The sequence below is a fragment of the Nuphar pumila genome, chromosome 10 (genome assembly GCF_984573655.1).
Source record: "Nuphar pumila chromosome 10, dmNupPumi1.hap1.1, whole genome shotgun sequence".
NCBI lineage: Eukaryota > Viridiplantae > Streptophyta > Magnoliopsida > Nymphaeales > Nymphaeaceae > Nuphar > Nuphar pumila.
The window spans coordinates 72,240,474-72,258,909 of NC_143258.1; positions in this window are offsets into that span (position 1 = coordinate 72,240,474).

Consider the following 18,436-nt stretch of genomic DNA (forward strand, 5'->3'; position numbering starts at 1 on the left):
TATAGAAACTGGATTTGAAAATCCCGACCAGTTATAGAAACTGGATTTGAAAATCCCGACCAGTTATAACACTGAATTTGAAAAACCCGACCGGTTATAAAAACTGGATTTGAAAATCCCGACCAGTTATAGAAACTTGATTTGAAAATCCTGACCAGTTATAGAAATTGGATTTGAAAATCCCGACGAGTTATAAAAACTGGATTTGAAAATCCCGACAAATTATAAAACTGGATTTGAAAATCCCGACCAGTTATAGAAACTGGATTTGAAAATCCTGATCAGTTATAACACTGGATTTAAAAATCCCGACCAATTATAAAACTAGATTTGAAAATCGGGACCTCTTATAGAAACTGGATTTGAAAATCCCGACCAGTTATAAATCTGGATTTGAAAATCCCAACCAGTTATAAAACTAGATTTAAAAATCCCGACCAGTTATAGAAACTGCATTTGAAAATCCTGACCAGTTATAAAACTGGATTTGAAAATCCCGACAAGTTATAGAAATTGGATTTGAAAATCCTGACCAGTTCTGACACTAGATTTGGAAATCACGACCAGTTCTAGAAACTGGATTTGAAAATCCCGACCAGTTATAGAAACTGGATTTGAAAATCCCGACCAGTTATAGAAACTGGATTTGAAAATCCCGACCAGTTATAGAAACTGGATTTGAAAATCTCGACCAGTTATAGAAACTGGATTTGAAAATCCCGACCAGTTATAGAAACTAGATTTGAAAATCCCGACCAGTTACAAAACTGGATTTGAAAATCCCGACCAGTTATAGAAACTGGATTTGAAAATCCCGACCAGTTATAGAAACTGGATTTGAAAATCCCGACCAGTTATAGAAACTAGATTTGAAAATCCCGACCAGTTACAAAACTAGATTTGAAAATCCCGACCAGTTATAGAAACTGGATTTGAAAATCCCGACCAGTTATAAAAACTGGATTTGAAAATCCCGACCAGTTATAGAAACTGGATTTGAAAATCCCGACCAGTTATAGAAACTGGATTTGAAAATCCCGACCAGTTATAACACTGAATTTGAAAATCCCGACCAGTTATAACTAGATTTGAAAATCCCGACTGGTTATAAAAACTGGATTTGAAAATCCCGACCAGTTATAGAAACTTGATTTGAAAATCCTGACCAGTTATAGAAACTGGATTTGAAAATCCCGACCAGTTATAAAAACTGGATTTGAAAATCCCGACCAGTTATAAAACTGGATTTGAAAATCCCGACCAGTTATAGAAACTGGATTTCAAAATCCCGACCAGTTATAGAAACTGGATTTGAAAATCCCAACCAGTTATAACACTGAATTTGAAAATCCCGACCGGTTATAAAAACTGGATTTGAAAATCCCGACCAGTTATAAAACTGGATTTGAAAATCCCGACCAGTTATAGAAACTGGATTTGAAAATCCTGATCAGTTATAACACCGGATTTGAAAATCCCGACCAATTATAAAACTAGATTTGAAAATCCCGACCAGTTATAGAAAATGGATTTGAAAATCCCGACCAGTTAAAAAACTGGATTTGAAAATCCCGACCAGTTATAGAAACTGGATTTGAAAATCCCGATCAGTTATAACACTGAATTTGAAAATCCCGACCAGTTATAAAAACTGGATTTGAAAATCCCGACTAGTTATAAAAACTGGATTTGAAAATCCTGACCAGTTATAGAAACTGAATTTGAAAATCCTGACCAGTTATAAAAACTGGATTTGAAAATCCTGACCAGTTATAGAAACTGAATTTGAAAATCCAGACCAGTTATAAACACTGGATTTGAAAATCCCGACCAGTTATAAAACTGGATTTGAAAATCGCGAGGAGTTATAGAAACTGAATTTGAAAATCCTGATCAGTTATAACACTGGATTTGAAAATCCCGACCAATTATAAAACAAGATTTGAAAATCCCGACGAGTTATAGAAAATGGATTTGAAAATCCCGACCAGTTATAAAACTGGATTTGAAAATCCCGACCAGTTATAAAACTGGTTTTGAAAATCCCGACGAGTTATAGAAGCTGAATTTGAAAATCCTGATCAGTTATAACACTGGATTTGAAAATCCCGACCAATTATAAAACTAGATTTGAAAATCCCGACCAGTTATAGAAAATGGATTTGAAAATCCCGACCAGTTATAAAAACTGGATTTGAAAAGCCCGACCAGTTATAAAAACTGGATTTGAAAATCCCGACCAGTTATAGAAACTGGATTTGAAAATCCCGACCAGTTATAGAAACTGGATTTGAAAATCCCGACCAGTTATAGAAACTGGATTTGAAAATCCCGACCAGTTATAGAAACTGGATTTTGAAAATCCCGACCAGTTATAAGACTGAATTTGAAAATCCCGACCAGTTATAAAAACTGGATTTGAAAATCCCGACCAGTTATAAAAACTGGATTTGAAAATCCTGACCAGTTATAGAAACTGGATTTGAAAATCCCGACCAGTTATAACACTGAATTTGAAAATCCCGACCAGTTATAACTAGATTTGAAAATCCCGACTGGTTATAAAAACTGGATTTGAAAATCCCGACCAGTTATAGAAACTTGATTTGAAAATCCTGACCAGTTATAGAAACTGGATTTGAAAATCCCGACCAGTTATAAAAACTGGATTTGAAAATCCCGACCAGTTATAAAACTGGATTTGAAAATCCCGACCAGTTATAGAAACTGGATTTCAAAATCCCGACCAGTTATAGAAACTGGATTTGAAAATCCCAACCAGTTATAACACTGAATTTGAAAATCCCGACCGGTTATAAAAACTGGATTTGAAAATCCCGACCAGTTATAAAACTGGATTTGAAAATCCCGACCAGTTATAGAAACTGGATTTGAAAATCCTGATCAGTTATAACACCGGATTTGAAAATCCCGACCAATTATAAAACTAGATTTGAAAATCCCGACCAGTTATAGAAAATGGATTTGAAAATCCCGACCAGTTAAAAAACTGGATTTGAAAATCCCGACCAGTTATAGAAACTGGATTTGAAAATCCCGATCAGTTATAACACTGAATTTGAAAATCCCGACCAGTTATAAAAACTGGATTTGAAAATCCCGACTAGTTATAAAAACTGGATTTGAAAATCCTGACCAGTTATAGAAACTGAATTTGAAAATCCTGACCAGTTATAAAAACTGGATTTGAAAATCCTGACCAGTTATAGAAACTGAATTTGAAAATCCAGACCAGTTATAAACACTGGATTTGAAAATCCCGACCAGTTATAAAACTGGATTTGAAAATCGCGAGGAGTTATAGAAACTGAATTTGAAAATCCTGATCAGTTATAACACTGGATTTGAAAATCCCGACCAATTATAAAACAAGATTTGAAAATCCCGACGAGTTATAGAAAATGGATTTGAAAATCCCGACCAGTTATAAAACTGGATTTGAAAATCCCGACCAGTTATAAAACTGGTTTTGAAAATCCCGACGAGTTATAGAAGCTGAATTTGAAAATCCTGATCAGTTATAACACTGGATTTGAAAATCCCGACCAATTATAAAACTAGATTTGAAAATCCCGACCAGTTATAGAAAATGGATTTGAAAATCCCGACCAGTTATAAAAACTGGATTTGAAAAGCCCGACCAGTTATAAAAACTGGATTTGAAAATCCCGACCAGTTATAGAAACTGGATTTGAAAATCCCGACCAGTTATAGAAACTGGATTTGAAAATCCCGACCAGTTATAGAAACTGGATTTGAAAATCCCGACCAGTTATAGAAACTGGATTTTGAAAATCCCGACCAGTTATAAGACTGAATTTGAAAATCCCGACCAGTTATAAAAACTGGATTTGAAAATCCCGACCAGTTATAAAAACTGGATTTGAAAATCCTGACCAGTTATAGAAACTGGATTTGAAAATCCCGACCAGTTATAAAACTGGATTTGAAAATCCTGACCAGTTATAGAAAATGGATTTAAAAATCCCGACCAGTTATAAAACTGGATTTGAAAATCCCGACCAGTTATAAAACTGGATTTAAAAATCCTGACCAGTTATAGAAACTGGATTTGAAAATCCTGACCACTTATAAAACTGGATTTGAAAATCCCGACCAGTTATAGAAACTGGATTTAAAAATTCCGACCAGTTATGACACTAGATTTGAAAATCCCGACCTGTTATAGATACTTGATTTGAAAATCCTGACCAGTTATAAAAACTAGAGTTGAAAATCCCGACCAGTTATAAAAACTGGATTTGAAAATCCCGACCAGTTATAGAAACTGGAATTGAAAATCTCGACCAGTTATAGAAACTGGATTTGAAAATCCCGACCAGTTATAGAAACTGGATTTCAAAATCTCGACCAGTTATAAAATCTGGAATTGAAAATCCCGACCAGTTATAGAAACTGGATTTCAAAATCCCGACCAGTTATAGAAACTGGATTTGAAAATCCCGACCAGTTATAGAAACTGGATTTCAAAATCCCGACCAGTTATAGAAACTGGATTTGAAAATCCCGACCAGTTATAGAAACTGGATTTGAAAATCTCGACCAGTTATAACACTGAATTTGAAAATCCCGACCAGTTATAGAAACTGGATTTGAAAATCCCGACCAGTTATAACACTGAATTTGAAAATCCCGACCGGTTTTAAAAACTGGATTTGAAAATCCCGACCAGTTATAGAAACTTGATTTGAAAATCCTGACCAGTTATAGAAACTGGATTTGAAAATCCCGACCAGTTATAAAAACTGGATTTGAAAATCCTGACAAATTATAAAACTGGATTTGAAAATCCCGACCAGTTATAGAAACTGGATTTGAAAATCCTGATCAGTTATAAGACTGGATTTAAAAATCCCGACCAATTATAAAAGTAGATTTGAAAATCGGGACCTGTTATAGAAACTGGATTTGAAAATCCAGACCAGTAATAAATCTGGATTTGAAAATCCCAACCAGTTATAAAACTAGATTTAAAAATCCCGACCAGTTATAGAAACTGCATTTGAAAATCCTGACCAGTTATAAAACTGGATTTGAAAATCCTGACCAGTTGTAGAAATTGGATTTGAAAATCACGACCAGTTATGACACTAGATTTGGAAATCACGACCAGTTATAGAAACTGGATTTGAAAATCCCGACCAGTTATAGAAACTGGATTTGAAAATCCCGACCAGTTATAGAAACTGGATTTGAAAATCCCGACCAGTTGTAAAAACTGAATTTTGAAAATCCTGACCAGTTACAAAAACTGGATTTGAAAATCCCGACCAGTTATAAAAACTAGATTTGAAAATCCCGACCAGTTATAGAAACTGGATTTGAAAATCCCGACCAGTTATAGAAACTGGATTTGAAAATCCCGACCAGTTATAGAAACTAGATTTGAAAATCCCGACCAGTTATAAAACTGGATTTGAAAATCCCGACCAGTTATAGAAACTGGATTTGAAAATCCCGACCAGTTATAAAATCTGGGATTGAAAATCCCGACCAGTTATAGAAACTGGATTTCAAAATCCCGACCAGTTATAGAAACTGGATTTGAAAATCCCGACCAGTTATAGAAACTGGATTTGAAAATCCCGACCAGTTATAACACTGAATTTGAAAATCCCGACCGGTTATAAAAACTAGATTTGAAAATCCCGACCAGTTATAGAAACTTGATTTGAAAATCCTGACCAGTTATAGAAACTGGATTTGAAAATCCCGACCAGTTATAAAAACTGGATTTGAAAATCCTGACAAATTATAAAACTGGATTTGAAAATCCCGACCAGTTATAGAAACTGGATTTGAAAATCCTGATCAGTTATAACACTGGATTTAAAAATCCCGACCAATTATAAAACTGGATTTGAAAATCGGGACCTCTTATAGAAACTGGATTTGAAAATCCTGACCAGTTATAAATCTGGATTTGAAAATCCTAACCAGTTATGAAACTAGATTTAAAAATCCCGACCAGTTATAGAAACTGCATTTGAAAATCCTGACCAGTTATAAAACTGGATTTGAAAATCCCGACCAGTTATAGAAATTGGATTTGAAAATCACGACCAGTTATAACACTAGATTTGGAAATCACGACCAGTTATAGAAACTGGATTTGAAAATCCCGACCAGTTATAGAAAGTGGATTTGAAAATCCGACCAGTTATAGAAACTGGATTTGAAAATCCCGACCAGTTGCAAAAACTGGATTTGAAAATCCCGACCAGTTGTAAAAACTGAATTTTGAAAATCTTGACCAGTTACAAAAACTGGATTTGAAAATCCCGACCAGTTATAAAAACTAGATTTGAAAATCCCGACCAGTTATATAAACTGGATTTGAAAATCCCAACCAGTTATAAAAACTGGATTTGAAAATCCCGACCAGTTATAGAAACTAGATTTGAAAATCCCGACCAGTTATAAAATTGGATTTGAAAATCCCGACCAGTTATAGAAACTGGATTTGAAAATCCCGACCAGTTATAAAATCTGGAATTGAAAATCCCGACCAGATATAGAAACTGGATTTCAAAATCTCGACCAGTTATAGAAACTGGATTTGAAAATCCCGACCAGTTATAGAAACTGGATTTGAAAATCCCGACCAGTTATAACACTGAATTTGAAAATCCCGACCGGTTATAAAAACTGGATTTGAAAATCCCGACCAGTTATAGAAACTTGATTTGAAAATCCTGACCAGTTATAGAAATTGGATTTGAAAATCCCGACGAGTTATAAAAACTGGATTTGAAAATCCCGACAAATTATAAAACTGGATTTGAAAATCCCGACCAGTTATAGAAACTGGATTTGAAAATCCTGATCAGTTATAACACTGGATTTAAAAATCCCGACCAATTATAAAACTAGATTTGAAAATCGGGACCTCTTATAGAAACTGGATTTGAAAATCCCGACCAGTTATAAATCTGGATTTGAAAATCCCAACCAGTTATAAAACTAGATTTAAAAATCCCGACCAGTTATAGAAACTGCATTTGAAAATCCTGACCAGTTATAAAACTGGATTTGAAAATCCCGACAAGTTATAGAAATTGGATTTGAAAATCCTGACCAGTTCTGACACTAGATTTGGAAATCACGACCAGTTATAGAAACTGGATTTGAAAATCCCGACCAGTTGTAGAAACTGGATTTGAAAATCCCGACCAGTTATAGAAACTGGATTTGAAAATCCCGACCAGTTATAGAAACTGGATTTGAAAATCCCGACCAGTTATAGAAACTAGATTTGAAAATCCCGACCAGTTACAAAACTGGATTTGAAAATCCCGACCAGTTATAGAAACTGGATTTGAAAATCCCGACCAGTTATAGAAACTGGATTTGAAAATCCCGACCAGTTATAGAAACTAGATTTGAAAATCCCGATCAGTTACAAAACTGGATTTGAAAATCCCGACCAGTTATAGAAACTGGATTTGAAAATCCCGACCAGTTATAAAAACTGGATTTGAAAATCCCGACTAGTTATAGAAACTGGATTTGAAAATCCCGACCAGTTATAGAAACTGGATTTGAAAATCCCGACCAGTTATAACACTGAATTTGAAAATCCCGACCAGTTATAAAAACTGGATTTGAAAATTCCGACCAGTTATAGAAACTAGATTTGAAAATCCCGACCGGTTATAAAAACTGGATTTGAAAATCCCGACAAATTATAAAACTGGATTTGAAAATCCCGACGAGTTATAGAAACTGGATTTGAAAATCCTGATCAGTTATAAGACTGGATTTAAAAATCCCGACCAATTATAAAACTAGATTTGAAAATCGGGACCTGTTATAGAAACTGGATTTGAAAATCCCGACCAGTAATAAATCTGGATTTGAAAATCCCAACCAGTTATAAAACTAGATTTAAAAATCCCGACCAGTTATAGAAACTGCATTTGAAAATCCTGACCAGTTATAAAACTGGATTTGAAAATCCTGACCAGTTGTAGAAATTGGATTTGAAAATCACGACCAGTTATGACACTAGATTTGGAAATCACGACCAGTTATAGAAACTGGATTTGAAAATCCCGACCAGTTATAGAAACTGGATTTGAAAATCCCGACCAGTTATAGAAACTGGATTTGAAAATCCCGACCAGTTGTAAAAACTGAATTTTGAAAATCCTGACCAGTTACAAAAACTGGATTTGAAAATCCCGACCAGTTATAAAAACTAGATTTGAAAATCCCGACCAGTTATAGAAACTGGATTTGAAAATCCCGACCAGTTATAGAAACTGGATTTGAAAATCCCGACCAGTTATAGAAACTAGATTTGAAAATCCCGACCAGTTATAAAACTGGATTTGAAAAACCCGACCAGTTATAGAAACTGGATTTGAAAATCCCGACCAGTTATAAAATCTGGGATTGAAAATCCCGACCAGTTATAGAAACTGGATTTCAAAATCCCGACCAGTTATAGAAACTGGATTTGAAAATCCCGACCAGTTATAGAAACTGGATTTGAAAATCCCTACCAGTTATAACACTGAATTTGAAAATCCCGACCGGTTATAAAAACTAGATTTGAAAATCCCGACCAGTTATAGAAACTTGATTTGAAAATCCTGACCAGTTATAGAAACTGGATTTGAAAATCCCGACCAGTTATAAAAACTGGATTTGAAAATCCTGACAAATTATAAAACTGGATTTGAAAATCCCGACCAGTTATAGAAACTGGATTTGAAAATCCTGATCAGTTATAACACTGGATTTAAAAATCCCGACCAATTATAAAACTGGATTTGAAAATCGGGACCTCTTATAGAAACTGGATTTGAAAATCCTGACCAGTTATAAATCTGGATTTGAAAATCCTAACCACTTATGAAACTAGATTTAAAAATCCCGACCAGTTATAGAAACTGCATTTGAAAATCCTGACCAGTTATAAAACTGGATTTGAAAATCCCGACCAGTTATAGAAATTGGATTTGAAAATCACGACCAGTTATAACACTAGATTTGGAAATCACGACCAGTTATAGAAACTGGATTTGAAAATCCCGACCAGTTATAGAAAGTGGATTTGAAAATCCGACCAGTTATAGAAACTGGATTTGAAAATCCCGACCAGTTGCAAAAACTGGATTTGAAAATCCCGACCAGTTGTAAAAACTGAATTTTGAAAATCTTGACCAGTTACAAAAACTGGATTTGAAAATCCCGACCAGTTATAAAAACTAGATTTGAAAATCCCGACCAGTTATATAAACTGGATTTGAAAATCCCAACCAGTTATAAAAACTGGATTTGAAAATCCCGACCAGTTATAGAAACTAGATTTGAAAATCCCGACCAGTTATAAAATTGGATTTGAAAATCCCGACCAGTTATAGAAACTGGATTTGAAAATCCCGACCAGTTATAAAATCTGGAATTGAAAATCCCGACCAGATATAGAAACTGGATTTCAAAATCTCGACCAGTTATAGAAACTGGATTTGAAAATCCCGACCAGTTATAGAAACTGGATTTGAAAATCCCGACCAGTTATAACACTGAATTTGAAAATCCCGACCGGTTATAAAAACTGGATTTGAAAATCCCGACCAGTTATAGAAACTTGATTTGAAAATCCTGACCAGTTATAGAAATTGGATTTGAAAATCCCGACGAGTTATAAAAACTGGATTTGAAAATCCCGACAAATTATAAAACTGGATTTGAAAATCCCGACCAGTTATAGAAACTGGATTTGAAAATCCTGATCAGTTATAACACTGGATTTAAAAATCCCGACCAATTATAAAACTAGATTTGAAAATCGGGACCTCTTATAGAAACTGGATTTGAAAATCCCGACCAGTTATAAATCTGGATTTGAAAATCCCAACCAGTTATAAAACTAGATTTAAAAATCCCGACCAGTTATAGAAACTGCATTTGAAAATCCTGACCAGTTATAAAACTGGATTTGAAAATCCCGACAAGTTATAGAAATTGGATTTGAAAATCCTGACCAGTTCTGACACTAGATTTGGAAATCACGACCAGTTATAGAAACTGGATTTGAAAATCCCGACCAGTTGTAGAAACTGGATTTGAAAATCCCGACCAGTTATAGAAACTGGATTTGAAAATCCCGACCAGTTATAGAAACTGGATTTGAAAATCCCGACCAGTTATAGAAACTAGATTTGAAAATCCCGACCAGTTACAAAACTGGATTTGAAAATCCCGACCAGTTATAGAAACTGGATTTGAAAATCCCGACCAGTTATAGAAACTGGATTTGAAAATCCCGACCAGTTATAGAAACTAGATTTGAAAATCCCGACCAGTTACAAAACTGGATTTGAAAATCCCGACCAGTTATAGAAACTGGATTTGAAAATCCCGACCAGTTATAAAAACTGGATTTGAAAATCCCGACTAGTTATAGAAACTGGATTTGAAAATCCCGACCAGTTATAGAAACTGGATTTGAAAATCCCGACCAGTTATAACACTGAATTTGAAAATCCCGACCAGTTATAAAAACTGGATTTGAAAATTCCGACCAGTTATAGAAACTAGATTTGAAAATCCCGACCGGTTATAAAAACTGGATTTGAAAATCCCGACAAATTATAAAACTGGATTTGAAAATCCCGACGAGTTATAGAAACTGGATTTGAAAATCCTGATCAGTTATAAGACTGGATTTAAAAATCCCGACCAATTATAAAACTAGATTTGAAAATCGGGACCTGTTATAGAAACTGGATTTGAAAATCCCGACCAGTAATAAATCTGGATTTGAAAATCCCAACCAGTTATAAAACTAGATTTAAAAATCCCGACCAGTTATAGAAACTGCATTTGAAAATCCTGACCAGTTATAAAACTGGATTTGAAAATCCTGACCAGTTGTAGAAATTGGATTTGAAAATCACGACCAGTTATGACACTAGATTTGGAAATCACGACCAGTTATAGAAACTGGATTTGAAAATCCCGACCAGTTATAGAAACTGGATTTGAAAATCCCGACCAGTTATAGAAACTGGATTTGAAAATCCCGACCAGTTGTAAAAACTGAATTTTGAAAATCCTGACCAGTTACAAAAACTGGATTTGAAAATCCCGACCAGTTATAAAAACTAGATTTGAAAATCCCGACCAGTTATAGAAACTGGATTTGAAAATCCCGACCAGTTATAGAAACTGGATTTGAAAATCCCGACCAGTTATAGAAACTAGATTTGAAAATCCCGACCAGTTATAAAACTGGATTTGAAAATCCCGACCAGTTATAGAAACTGGATTTGAAAATCCCGACCAGTTATAAAATCTGGGATTGAAAATCCCGACCAGTTATAGAAACTGGATTTCAAAATCTCGACCAATTATAGAAACTGGATTTGAAAATCCCGACCAGTTATAGAAACTGGATTTGAAAATCCCGACCAGTTATAACACTGAATTTGAAAATCCCGACCGGTTATAAAAACTAGATTTGAAAATCCCGACCAGTTATAGAAACTTGATTTGAAAATCCTGACCAGTTATAGAAACTGGATTTGAAAATCCCGACCAGTTATAAAAACTGGATTTGAAAATCCTGACAAATTATAAAACTGGATTTGAAAATCCCGACCAGTTATAGAAACTGGATTTGAAAATCCTGATCAGTTATAACACTGGATTTAAAAATCCCGACCAATTATAAAACTGGATTTGAAAATCGGGACCTCTTATAGAAACTGGATTTGAAAATCCTGACCAGTTATAAATCTGGATTTGAAAATCCTAACCAGTTATGAAACTAGATTTAAAAATCCCGACCAGTTATAGAAACTGCATTTGAAAATCCTGACCAGTTATAAAACTGGATTTGAAAATCCCGACCAGTTATAGAAATTGGATTTGAAAATCACGACCAGTTATAACACTAGATTTGGAAATCACGACCAGTTATAGAAACTGGATTTGAAAATCCCGACCAGTTATAGAAAGTGGATTTGAAAATCCGACCAGTTATAGAAACTGGATTTGAAAATCCCGACCAGTTGCAAAAACTGGATTTGAAAATCCCGACCAGTTGTAAAAACTGAATTTTGAAAACTTTGACCAGTTACAAAAACTGGATTTGAAAATCCCGACCAGTTATAAAAACTAGATTTGAAAATCCCGACCAGTTATATAAACTGGATTTGAAAATCCCAACCAGTTATAAAAACTGGATTTGAAAATCCCGACCAGTTATAGAAACTAGATTTGAAAATCCCGACCAGTTATAAAATTGGATTTGAAAATCCCGACCAGTTATAGAAACTGGATTTGAAAATCCCGACCAGTTATAAAATCTGGAATTGAAAATCCCGACCAGATATAGAAACTGGATTTCAAAATCTCGACCAGTTATAGAAACTGGATTTGAAAATCCCGACCAGTTATAGAAACTGGATTTGAAAATCCCGACCAGTTATAACACTGAATTTGAAAATCCCGACCGGTTATAAAAACTGGATTTGAAAATCCCGACCAGTTATAGAAACTTGATTTGAAAATCCTGACCAGTTATAGAAATTGGATTTGAAAATCCCGACGAGTTATAAAAACTGGATTTGAAAATCCCGACAAATTATAAAACTGGATTTGAAAATCCCGACCAGTTATAGAAACTGGATTTGAAAATCCTGATCAGTTATAACACTGGATTTAAAAATCCCGACCAATTATAAAACTAGATTTGAAAATCGGGACCTCTTATAGAAACTGGATTTGAAAATCCCGACCAGTTATAAATCTGGATTTGAAAATCCCAACCAGTTATAAAACTAGATTTAAAAATCCCGACCAGTTATAGAAACTGCATTTGAAAATCCTGACCAGTTATAAAACTGGATTTGAAAATCCCGACAAGTTATAGAAATTGGATTTGAAAATCCTGACCAGTTCTGACACTAGATTTGGAAATCACGACCAGTTATAGAAACTGGATTTGAAAATCCCGACCAGTTATAGAAACTGGATTTGAAAATCCCGACCAGTTATAGAAACTGGATTTGAAAATCCCGACCAGTTATAGAAACTGGATTTGAAAATCCCGACCAGTTATAGAAACTAGATTTGAAAATCCCGACCAGTTACAAAACTGGATTTGAAAATCCCGACCAGTTATAGAAACTGGATTTGAAAATCCCGACCAGTTATAGAAACTGGATTTGAAAATCCCGACCAGTTATAGAAACTAGATTTGAAAATCCCGACCAGTTACAAAACTGGATTTGAAAATCCCGACCAGTTATAGAAACTGGATTTGAAAATCCCGACCAGTTATAAAAACTGGATTTGAAAATCCTGAGTAGTTATAGAAACTGGATTTGAAAATCCCGACTAGTTATAGAAACTGGATTTGAAAATCCCGACCAGTTATAACACTGAATTTGAAAATCCCGACCAGTTATAAAAACTGGATTTGAAAATTCCGACCAGTTATAGAAACTAGATTTGACTATCCCGACCGGTTATAAAAACTGGATTTGAAAATCCCGACAAATTATAAAACTGGATTTGAAAATCCCGACGAGTTATAGAAACTGGATTTGAAAATCCTGATCAGTTATAAGACTGGATTTAAAAATCCCGACCAATTATAAAACTAGATTTGAAAATCGGGACCTGTTATAGAAACTGGATTTGAAAATCCCGACCAGTAATAAATCTGGATTTGAAAATCCCAACCAGTTATAAAACTAGATTTAAAAATCCCGACCAGTTATAGAAACTGCATTTGAAAATCCTGACCAGTTATAGAAACTGCATTTGAAAATCCTGACCAGTTATAAAACTGGATTTGAAAATCCTGACCAGTTGTAGAAATTGGATTTGAAAATCACGACCAGTTATGACACTAGATTTGGAAATCACGACCAGTTATAGAAACTGGATTTGAAAATCCCGACCAGTTATAGAAACTGGATTTGAAAATCCCGACCAGTTATAGAAACTGGATTTGAAAATCCCGACCAGTTGTAAAAACTGAATTTTGAAAATCCTGACCAGTTACAAAAACTGGATTTGAAAATCCCGACCAGTTATAAAAACTAGATTTGAAAATCCCGACCAGTTATAGAAACTGGATTTTGAAAATCCCGACCAGTTATAGAAACTGGATTTGAAAATCCCGACCAGTTATAGAAACTAGATTTGAAAATCCCGACCAGTTATAAAACTGGATTTGAAAATCCCGACCAGTTATAGAAACTGGATTTGAAAATCCCGACCAGTTATAGAAACTGGATTTGAAAATCCCGACCAGTTATAAAATCTGGGATTGAAAATCCCGACCAGTTATAGAAACTGGATTTCAAAATCCCGACCAGTTATAGAAACTGGATTTGAAAATCCCGACCAGTTATAGAAACTGGATTTGAAAATCCCGACCAGTTATAACACTGAATTTGAAAATCCCGACCGGTTATAAAAACTAGATTTGAAAATCCCGACCAGTTATAGAAACTTGATTTGAAAATCCTGACCAGTTATAGAAACTGGATTTGAAAATCCCGACCAGTTATAAAAACTGGATTTGAAAATCCTGACAAATTATAAAACTGGATTTGAAAATCCCGACCAGTTATAGAAACTGGATTTGAAAATCCTGATCAGTTATAACACTGGATTTAAAAATCCCGACCAATTATAAAACTGGATTTGAAAATCGGGACCTCTTATAGAAACTGGATTTGAAAATCCTGACCAGTTATAAATCTGGATTTGAAAATCCTAACCACTTATGAAACTAGATTTAAAAATCCCGACCAGTTATAGAAACTGCATTTGAAAATCCTGACCAGTTATAAAACTGGATTTGAAAATCCCGACCAGTTATAGAAATTGGATTTGAAAATCACGACCAGTTATAACACTAGATTTGGAAATCACGACCAGTTATAGAAACTGGATTTGAAAATCCCGACCAGTTATAGAAAGTGGATTTGAAAATCCGACCAGTTATAGAAACTGGATTTGAAAATCCCGACCAGTTGCAAAAACTGGATTTGAAAATCCCGACCCGTTGTAAAAACTGAATTTTAAAAATCTTGACCAGTTACAAAAACTGGATTTGAAAATCCCGACCAGTTATAAAAACTAGATTTGAAAATCCCGACCAGTTATATAAACTGGATTTGAAAATCCCAACCAGTTATAAAAACTGGATTTGAAAATCCCGACCAGTTATAGAAACTAGATTTGAAAATCCCGACCAGTTATAAAATTGGATTTGAAAATCCCGACCAGTTATAGAAACTGGATTTGAAAATCCCGACCAGTTATAAAATCTGGAATCGAAAATCCCGACCAGATATAGAAACTGGATTTCAAAATCTCGACCAGTTATAGAAACTGGATTTGAAAATCCCGACCAGTTATAGAAACTGGATTTGAAAATCCCGACCAGTTATAAAAACTGGATTTGAAAATCCCGACCAGTTATAAAAACTGGATTTGAAAAGCCCGACCAGTTATAAAAACTGGATTTGAAAATCCCGACCAGTTATAGAAACTGGATTTGAAAATCCCGACCAGTTATAGAAACTGGATTTGAAAATCCCGACCAGTTATAGAAACTGGATTTGAAAATCCCGACCAGTTATAGAAACTGGATTTTGAAAATCCCGACCAGTTATAAGACTGAATTTGAAAATCCCGACCAGTTATAAAAACTGGATTTGAAAATCCCGACCAGTTATAAAAACTGGATTTGAAAATCCTGACCAGTTATAGAAACTGGATTTGAAAATCCCGACCAGTTATAAAACTGGATTTGAAAATCCTGACCAGTTATAGAAAATGGATTTAAAAATCCCGACCAGTTATAAAACTGGATTTGAAAATCCCGACCAGTTATAAAACTGGATTTAAAAATCCTGACCAGTTATAGAAACTGGATTTGAAAATCCTGACCACTTATAAAACTGGATTTGAAAATCCCGACCAGTTATAGAAACTGGATTTAAAAATTCCGACCAGTTATGACACTAGATTTGAAAATCCCGACCTGTTATAGATACTTGATTTGAAAATCCTGACCAGTTATAAAAACTAGAGTTGAAAATCCCGACCAGTTATAAAAACTGGATTTGAAAATCCCGACCAGTTATAGAAACTGGAATTGAAAATCTCGACCAGTTATAGAAACTGGATTTGAAAATCCCGACCAGTTATAGAAACTGGATTTCAAAATCTCGACCAGTTATAAAATCTGGAATTGAAAATCCCGACCAGTTATAGAAACTGGATTTCAAAATCCCGACCAGTTATAGAAACTGGATTTGAAAATCCCGACCAGTTATAGAAACTGGATTTGAAAATCTCGACCAGTTATAACACTGAATTTGAAAATCCCGACCAGTTATAGAAACTGGATTTGAAAATCCCGACCAGTTATAACACTGAATTTGAAAATCCCGACCGGTTTTAAAAACTGGATTTGAAAATCCCGACCAGTTATAGAAACTTGATTTGAAAATCCTGACCAGTTATAGAAACTGGATTTGAAAATCCCGACCAGTTATAAAAACTGGATTTGAAAATCCTGACAAATTATAAAACTGGATTTGAAAATCCCGACCAGTTATAGAAACTGGATTTGAAAATCCTAATCAGTTATAAGACTGGATTTAAAAATCCCGACCAATTATAAAAGTAGATTTGAAAATCGGGACCTGTTATAGAAACTGGATTTGAAAATCCCGACCAGTAATAAATCTGGATTTGAAAATCCCAACCAGTTATAAAACTAGATTTAAAAATCCCGACCAGTTATAGAAACTGCATTTGAAAATCCTGACCAGTTATAAAACTGGATTTGAAAATCCTGACCAGTTGTAGAAATTGGATTTGAAAATCACGACCAGTTATGACACTAGATTTAGAAATCACGACCAGTTATAGAAACTGGATTTGAAAATCCCGACCAGTTATAGAAACTGGATTTGAAAATCCCGACCAGTTATAGAAACTGGATTTGAAAATCCCGACCAGTTGTAAAAACTGAATTTTGAAAATCCTGACCAGTTACAAAAACTGGATTTGAAAATCCCGACCAGTTATAAAAACTAGATTTGAAAATCCCGACCAGTTATAGAAACTGGATTTGAAAATCCCGACCAGTTATAGAAACTGGATTTGAAAATCCCGACCAGTTATAGAAACTAGATTTGAAAATCCCGACCAGTTATAAAACTGGATTTGAAAATCCCGACCAGTTATAGAAACTGGATTTGAAAATCCCGACCAGTTACAAAACTGGATTTGAAAATCCCGACCAGTTATAGAAACTGGATTTGAAAATCCCGACCAGTTATAAAAACTGGATTTGAAAATCCCGACTAGTTATAGAAACTGGATTTGAAAATCCCGACTAGTTATAGAAACTGGATTTGAAAATCCCGACCAGTTATAACACTGAATTTGAAAATCCCGACCAGTTATAAAAACTGGATTTGAAAATTCCGACCAGTTATAGAAACTAGATTTGAAAATCCCGACCGGTTATAAAAACTGGATTTGAAAATCCCGACAAATTATAAAACTGGATTTGAAAATCCCGACGAGTTATAGAAACTGGATTTGAAAATCCTGATCAGTTATAAGACTGGATTTAAAAATCCCGACCAATTATAAAACTAGATTTGAAAATCGGGACCTGTTATAGAAACTGGATTTGAAAATCCCGACCAGTAATAAATCTAGATTTGAAAATCCCAACCAGTTATAAAACTAGATTTAAAAATCCCGACCAGTTATAGAAACTGCATTTGAAAATCCTGACCAGTTATAGAAACTGCATTTGAAAATCCTGACCAGTTATAAAACTGGATTTGAAAATCCTGACCAGTTGTAGAAATTGGATTTGAAAATCACGACCAGTTATGACACTAGATTTGGAAATCACGACCAGTTATAGAAACTGGATTTGAAAATCCCGACCAGTTATAGAAACTGGATTTGAAAATCCCGACCAGTTATAGAAACTGGATTTGAAAATCCCGACCAGTTGTAAAAACTGAATTTTGAAAATCCTGACCAGTTACAAAAACTGGATTTGAAAATCCCGACCAGTTATAAAAACTAGATTTGAAAATCTCGACCAGTTATAGAAACTGGATTTTGAAAATCCCGACCAGTTATAGAAACTGGATTTGAAAATCCCGACCAGTTATAGAAACTAGATTTGAAAATCCCGACCAGTTATAAAACTGGATTTGAAAATCCCGACCAGTTATAGAAACTGGATTTGAAAATCCCGACCAGTTATAGAAACTGGATTTGAAAATCCCGACCAGTTATAAAATCTGGGATTTAAATCCCGACCAGTTATAGAAACTGGATTTCAAAATCCCGACCAGTTATAGAAACTGGATTT